We start from the raw sequence: 8,629 nt of genomic DNA, 5'->3' as shown, positions 1-8,629 counted from the left end.
ATTTATTTTATAAGCCATCATTCCTTACAAAACATTCTAGTTTTATTGCGTTCCATTTACTTATTTCCACATTTGTAACTTGTCCAAACTGCTTTTCAAATTCAATATTTTCCATTATGATGTCCATTGTAAACATTTCAAATTATTTTAACTGAGGACTTAAAATCAGTCTCTCTCTTGTTTCTTCACCCTCACTGTCTTTGTCGCTCTCTCTCCCTCTAAAGACACATGATACTATTAGTCTCCAGTCGTAAGTACTAAATATAGTTTTAGTACTAGGAATATTAAGGTCCTATTATGTAGTATTCCAAGAGGCTAGTATTGTTTCCTGTCTCCATACCTCTTTAAAATAACTTGGGCAGAAATGAGAAAAGAATGGCTCTACCGAATTACAGAGACACAAATTACTTGAATTGCATGAATTTTAGCTCAACTGCAGTAACAAAAATAAAGAAGATATTCTAATTTCTATTGCTGAAAAGTGTGTAGGCACTGAGATTTTATCCTAAGCTAGCAGGCTGGTTTGTGACTGTTCATGGACATTGGGAGAAGACAAAAGTTAGAGGTCCCAGTAAAAGCAGTAGCTGGAGCTTCATAATAGCATAAGCCAGTTTCACCTGTCCCCCAAGTTCCATGGAGGTGATACCAGGGTCTATCAAGGATGCTCGTAGACGTAATCGGCTAAGAAGTTTGAGCTTGTTTCTATAGTAGATAAAATCAATACTGCTCTTTGAGTTGGAGTTGAGAGGTGGGGGACTTCCCTCATCTATCAACTTTACTCCCTATGAACACAACCATAAGAATTGTTCTTAGTGGAAATAGTCGGGTTCTTATATTCTTGCTATGTCAGCAAAAATGTGAAAGAATGCTCAAGGTCCATAGCAATTGCCTCTTTGAACCCTTCCTTACTAATTTCTATTAGATTTTAATAAAGTATAAAAATCTATAAATCCATCTAATCATGAAATTCAAGATAAATTTGAGTCTTTTAACCTGCATGAAAGAGGTTAAGAAACTTAAAGGAACTCAAACTATTCCCCTGGTGATTCACCATTATTGAGGTACTGAGAATTAGGCATATTTTATTTTTCCTAAGTTAGTAGAGAAAAATACTAAGGAAGGCTTGAGAGGTTATTATCAGCAAGAGCTTTGTTGGTACCATTCTAAAATCAAAGAAAAGAAATGTTTCCAATATGCCTAGCACATATTAACTCACAATGCTGTAGGCCATGGTCAGAAGATAATTAAAGTTTGTTAAATAGTTTTTTAAATGGTTATAAAAATCAGAGGTATAAATAAGTATTTTTATATGCTTGTCCTTTAGACAGGTGAGGAAGTAAAGGCATTTGTCTTTTTTAATAGTCTATTACTGCAATCTAATTCATTAGAAATGTATGTGTGTGCGCATATGTATTTTTTTGCTAAAGTAATACTCTTTTTATTCTCTTACTGAAGAATTTAAACAGCTTAACATTACCTTAAGGCAGCAGTATTTTCTTATGCCATTTTCTACCAAGACACTAAAACAGAGAAAATTAACTTTATTCAACACTTGTGTCTTTAAAAGGATAATGATTTCATCTAGTTAAAGGTGTCCTAGGCAACTTAGTTTATTTCAGGGAAGAAATTGCCTGCTCACTCATGATAAGACAATTTGTCACCTTGGAAATTAAATTACCCACCTCTGTTTACCTTGAGGAGTTGTTCTATATAATACCTACTTGCCCTACTACTACTTTTATATCAGAATGTGCCTACTTCTACAAGAACATATGTTGTATAATCAAAGGCTGTAAGGGAGGCTTAAACAGAATACAAGTCCTACTTCCTAATCTAAATTGAACTTGATGGATGTATAGAAAAGGTTTAATGAATCTGAAAAGAATTATCCAATTGATAGTAGGATCTTCTACAAATGAATATTTGTGTCTCTAAGGCAAAAAATAGTTTGTTCCATGAGAGGTTGACTCTAGTTTAAAGTACATAGTATTTTCTAAATATTTATTTTTGGCTCTTTGTGACATTAATAAGAAAAAAAAAGCCATAGGAGTTGTTTTATTGAAGTACATACTGGGGCCCCTTGGGTGGCTCAGCAGTTTAGCACCACCTTCAGCCCAGGGTGTGACCCTGGACACCCGGGATCGAGTCCCATGTCAGGCTCCCTGCATGGAGCCTGCTTCTCCCTCTGCCTGTGTCTCTGCCTCTCTCTGGGTGTCTCTCACGAATAAATGAATAAAAAAATCTTAAAACAAATAGATTTACAGAGAACAACCTTTTAACTAAAAGTGATAGTAATATTTAATGGTCTAAATATGCAGGAACTTTAGCAAATAATGAGGAGTTAGGCGAGTACTTTCATCCGTTTTCTGTGAGTGGTAAAATTCTAAAGGATAGAGGTAGAAAATCTCTGTGATTGCCAGGTGATGAGAGTCACGAAGTGACTAAAAAAATCAAGATTGAACTCTAAGTCCATTTCTGATATGATGGTGTTCTGGGCTGCATGGTGTCCTTCCAAAATTCTCCTGTTAAAGTCCTAATTTCCAGTACCGAAGAATGTGATCTTATTTGGAAATAGTGTCATTGCAGATATAATTATTGAAGTTCAGATGAAGTCATAACGGAATAGGGTGGGCAGTTAATCCAATACAACCTGTGTCCTTCTTAAAAGGGGACATTTGGACACACAGGCCCACAGCAAGAATGCTATGTGATGTGCCTAACAAGCTAAGAAGGTCAAAGACTGCCTACAAACCCCAAGAAAGTGGGAGAGAGGCCTGGAACACATTCTCCCTAATGACCCTGAGAAGGAAACAATTCCTCCAATACTTTGATCTTGGACTTTAAGCAGCCAGACTCCTGAGAAGACACATCGCTCTTGTTGAAACCACCTGGTTTGTGGTACTTTGTGACAGTAGCTCTCACTAACTCGCATACGTAGCAATTGCTCTCATTTGAGAAAATGATAATGTCATATTGTATGTTGTTTTCTAGGTTACAGAGTTCCTCCTGTACATTGCTACACCTGTTCCTCAGAATGACTTTTTGAGGTTTTCAGGTTGGGTATACTTATCCCACACATTATAAAATTGTTACTCTGACAATTTAAGAGGACTGCCAATGTTCCAGAATTAATCAAAAGAGCAGGAAGGACTTTAAACTAGGTTGTCACCTCAAACTTTATGTTATTTCTTCATTCAAACAGGTGACATATATGTGTGTGTGTGTGTGTGTGTATATGTATATACATATATTTATGCTAAATTATGTAATACATATATATATATATATATTTAGTACAAGTGTCTTACATTTTTTGTTTGTTTGCTTAGAGCAGAGAAAAACTCCTGTTGTATACCCAGTGTATCCCTCTAAGAAGATGACGGATGGGATAGAATGGGGTGATGTGGATGTTTAAGCATCCTGGCAACTATTTTCCTCTGTTTAGATTAAAGCCTGGTATTTTAATTAAAACTGAAAAGGGAAAGAAGAGAGAGAGAGGCAAACCAGGCAATGGATTCTTAACTATAAAGAACACACTGATGGTTACCAGGAGGGAGGTAGGTGGAGGATGGATGAAATAGGTGATGGGATTAAAGAGGGCACTTGTTCTGATGGGCACAGACAGGGTGACATACGGAAGTGTTAAATTACTGTGTTGTACACCTGAAACTAACATGATACTGATTGTTAACTCACTAGGATTGAACTGAAAATATTTAAAAATTAAAAAAAAATAAAATGAAAACATGAAAAAACAAACCCCAAATCAATTTCCAATATATCTCATATTCTGGGAAAGGAAAAAGCAAAGAATAAGGCCTGAGTGATTCTTCCCTTCAGCTGTCATTTCACTTCCTCATCAACGTAGTAGTAAAACGTCTGAACATGAAACCCAGGTTTTGTGCTAAGAGAACCTGCTCTCTGCAGTCTGGAAAATCAGGCTTCAGAGATACAAGGCTGAGATCATGTTTTCATTTTTTTGGAAGATTCAGAAAAGGAAAGATTCCCTATGAAGATCAGTCTTGTTAGATGGTTGAACTTCCCTCATGATTATGCCCTGACTATTGCACTTTTTTTTTGTTTGTTTTCCCAAAATGACCTCAGAATATCCTACATAAATATGTCTATACATGGTTTTTAAATATTCTACATGCAGAGATTTTAATAATTCATCTCGACACTTTCCATGATTATGTAAAGGAATGAAAAAAGAAGGATATTTTTTAAGGGACAGAAAGTAATGAGGGGCACCTGAGTGGCTTAGTTAGACACCCAACTCTTGATTTCAACTCAGGTCGTGATCTCAAGGTTGTGAGATCAGCCCTGTGTGGGGCTCTGTGCTGGAAGTGGAGCCTGCTTAACATTCTTTTTCTCCTTCTACCCCCTCCTCTTCCCCTGCTCTAAAAACAAAAACAAAAACCAAATAAAAGCAAAAAAATAAAACAGGGAGTGTGGAGAGGTTAAATAAGATAACTTATTACCTAGTAACTAGAAAATGCCCGTTGGATTTGACCTAGTGATCACTGATAAGCAAAACAGTGTCCATGGCATGGTCAGCATCAGGAGAAGAAAGAGAAAAATAAATCCCCTCCGAAAGTTTGACTATAAAGGAATAAAAGTGATATAGTTGGTGTTGGGAGGCACTTTTGATTACTTTTATTGATATCTTTTCTTGAGCGAGTAGAGTCAAAGTAGTTTCCTTGTAAATTGAGTAAAACTACTCCTAACCGGTTTGAAAATATATGTTATGTGAAGGAGATTAATATTTTGCATATGGATGAAGAAAATAGGAAGAACTACGAGGCAGAAGACAATTTGGTTAACCTTCTCCCTAACCTAATCTTGACTTCTACAGTTAAATTTATAAGAAAGGAAAAACTAGCCTCTGAAAAGTAAAATGTTGGCTTCAAGGCCACACAACGCAGATCATTGTACATGATAGAATGCTATGCTGTTCATTATTAAAACTTCCAAACTTACCTAAAAGCTTCCATGTTTGTGCTGTGTTAAAAGTTAATCATATGATAATTTTTCATTTGCCACCATTTCTAAGATACTTTATCAACAATAAGTCCCAAGGTCTTTTGGCAAAGTAATATATTCCTGGCTGGTGTATATTTTCATTTCTTTTCATGCCAGACACATTTGAGCCTGTTTCCAAGCTCAAGGTTTCTGTGTGGTAGGTTGTTTTGCCCTGTTTAATCTGTTATTTTATTCAGAAGAAGCATTTATTCTTCCAGACAAATAATCTCGTTGGCTTTACTTTTAACTTCTAAATTTCCTATTTTCCAAAATATTATTTGTCAAAATCCATGTTTGTTTGTTTGTTTGTTTTAATATTTAATAAGCTTCAATTTGCCAACACATAGTATAATACCCAGTTCTCATCCCATTAAGTGCCCTCCTTAGTGCGCCATATGATTTTTTAAATGAATTTTTTAAAATTTCATCCTAAATGAAATTTAGCAGCCATGTCTTCTTTTCATATTGTCTGCTCCCCCTGGAAACTTTTGGAACTTGTTGTAGAACATATGCCAAAAATAGTGTTATTCTTTCTAATATGTTTCTAATATGCTGTTATGAAGAGTTTTATAACAAAGATGGTCTTTTTTGCATTTAGAAATTTAATTATATTTTTCTCTACATTGGAATGGAAAACCTAACTTCTGCTATTTATTTGTGTTTTTCTTTTCTGACTAAATACATTATTTTGAAGTATACTTCACCAAACTTCTTTGACAATATCAATAGCTTAAAAGCTTGAAGCTTGAAGATAAACCTACAATTAACTGTAAAAGTGTTTTTTTCTTAGTTTACCAATTAACAAAGTTTTTTTAAAGTGTCATGTAAATAATTATTAACAGTATTATCAACTTTCAAAGACTTCATAGTACTTCTAAGTTGCCTCAATTCATGAATATAAATAGTAATGAAAAATTTTACAGATTATTACACTTCTATATGCTTTCATGTCTGGTTGTGTTTATTATCACACTCTATGATCAGGAGTTTTATGACTTTGAAGAATTTGGCATGCTGTTTGTCTAAAAATTAATCACCTTCATTGGAAATCCTTAACAAATATGAATATTCACCTCTGAAGAGCTTTATAGTATTCACTATACTTGATTTAATTTGTAAGACAAATAATCCTAATAAAAAATTCTAAAATATTATAAAATATGTGCTACTTTTAAAAAGTAAACAAAAATCTGTTTTTTGGCTTGTTTGCTTTAAGATATGTTCTAGGGATCCCTGGGTGGCGCAGCGGTTTGGTGCCTGCCTTTGGCCCAGGGCGCGATCCTGGAGACCCGGGATCGAATCCCACGTCAGGCTCCCGGTGCATGGAGCCTGCTTCTCTCCCTCTGCCTATGTCTCTGCCTCTCTCTCTCTCTGTGACTATAATAAATAAATAAAAATTAAAAAAAAAAAAGATATGTTCTAAAACACACTTTGAGATGATTGATTATAGAAATTTAGTACATATATATGCATTAAATTTAACATTGTATTATCTTTCATGTTTTTCATATCTGGCCATGATTTATTATTTTGAAGCAGCTGAAGTATCTAGCTGTATGTGCTCAAGCTAAGATTCCTTTTACTAACGGAGTTTTATCAAGTCTTATTAGTTTCATGTGAATGTTATTCCAATAGGATTTTAATGTTACTCCAATAGGATCAAAAAATAAAAAATTCTACCAAATGTCCCCAAAGAACAACTTTTTCTGGAAAAAATAAACATCAGAAAGCTATTACTGTTAAAGTAAAAATGACATAAGGCTACAATTACATTCTATTACCATGGACTACTTCTCTTTTAGGTTATAGAGTTAAATAGTTTAAATGGACTGAACACATTTCTTAAAAAGATAGCAAGAAGACAATATAACTTTCCCCCCTCTAGATTTAAAAATGCTAAAGAAACAAAAAACCCATTATTTTTTAGAGTTTAAAGTAAGAATGAAAACCCAAATTTTTCAGATATTTTCCAAAACTTTCTGTAGTCTATTCATTTTAATAGCCATGCTTTCTCCTATGTATTAGCAAACTCTCAGAAAAGTATGATATGGATTCTATGTGGTTTTGTAGATTTCACTTTTTAGTACCAAATAATTAATTCTTAATTATCTAAAGGGTCATTTTCACCTATAATTTACACAAGTATTTCCAACTTTAAAATTTAAGTTTCTATATTAAAATGTTTTAATACCATTGAGACTACCAAGATTTAAAATAAAAATCAAAACCGTAAACTTAAACCTCATTCAATATTTCTTTTTTTAAAATAATTTTATTTTTTTACTCCTGAGAGACATAGAGAGAGAAGCAGAGACAGGCAGAGGGAAAAGCAGGCTCCCTGTGGGAAGCCCAATCTGGAACTCGATCCCAGGACTCCGGATCACAACCTGAGCCAAATGCAGCCACTCAACCACTGAGTCACCCAGGTGACCCTCATTCAATATTTCATCACCAGAAATAATTTTAAAATGCTATTTAAATGTGTTGCATCGCAGTTTTAGACACTCCTTGTGTATATATCCCTGTGTAATAAAATATTTCTTGAACTAATTACAGAAAATACCATCTGACTTATACATATCTTATAAAAATATTTTCTTATTTAAAAATATGTTACTACAAAAGAGCCTTAAGAAAAACAAAGAAATACAAATAATTTATTATTTCTTCCACATTTTTTTAAAAGAAAGCACATACTTCAAAATTAATGACTTTTCATTTGAAAAATATTTTCTAATTATTTTAAGCAGGTATTTGGGGAATGTTTATAAGCATTAATTTATTTTGAAAACTATCTATGTAGGTAAAAGGTGCCCTTAAATCTTCTCTCTGTCAATATAATTCCACATTTCTTTATAGTGATGCTGTAAATAATGGAGTTAATTAAATTAGCAGAATCAAAGTGTAATTCATATTCTAATATGCTTTATTGCTCTCAATTATGCCATATTGTTATTCTAAAACTTTGACCTATTGGTTATTTATGTGATTTCTATAATTATTTGGGAAACATTTTTAAAAACATGTTGAATTAGCATATATTAGTTCTAAAAATGTATAAAAAAGTGAGCTTATAATTTTACATATTTTTTTATTTTCAAAAAAATAATTGCAATTTTTCTTCAAAGTTAAGAATTTGACAAGTTTCTGATTGAATAAATCCCTTAGTAGATTATGATTAATCTCTTTTTATAATATTTTATTTATTTATTCATGACAGACACAGGGAGAGAGAGAGACACACAGGCAGAGGGAGAAGCAGGCTCCATACAGGGAACCCGACGTGGGACTTGATCCTGGGTCTCCAGGATCATGCCCTGGGTTCAAGGCACCACTAAAACACTGAGCCACCAGGGCCACCCATGATTAATCTTTTAATAATTTCTGTTGGCTTTATGATTGTTCAAGAGGGTAAATAAAAAGAGAAGAAAATGAGGTATTTAGTCATTAAGAGCTAATAATTTACATGATATAATAATGTATGATGTTTATTAATCATGTCTGGTTTATTGATTATTAATGTTTAATATTTATTAAGTGTTTACCACAGCCAAGAACTACCCTGTTTTACATAAACTGACTCATTTAATCCTCATAATAATGTTAT

At 33.4% G+C, this 8,629-nt stretch overlaps 1 pseudogene; it reads right to left on the bottom strand.

The window, feature by feature from the left end:
* Positions 1-533: 533 nt before the first annotated feature.
* Positions 534-8,629, bottom strand: part of LOC121492730 — a 68,248-nt pseudogene continuing 60,152 nt past the window's right edge.

This window comes from Vulpes lagopus, chromosome 6 (genome assembly GCF_018345385.1).
Source record: "Vulpes lagopus strain Blue_001 chromosome 6, ASM1834538v1, whole genome shotgun sequence".
Taxonomy (NCBI): Eukaryota; Metazoa; Chordata; class Mammalia; order Carnivora; family Canidae; genus Vulpes; species Vulpes lagopus.
This window is presented reverse-complemented; position numbering and strand designations above follow the sequence as displayed.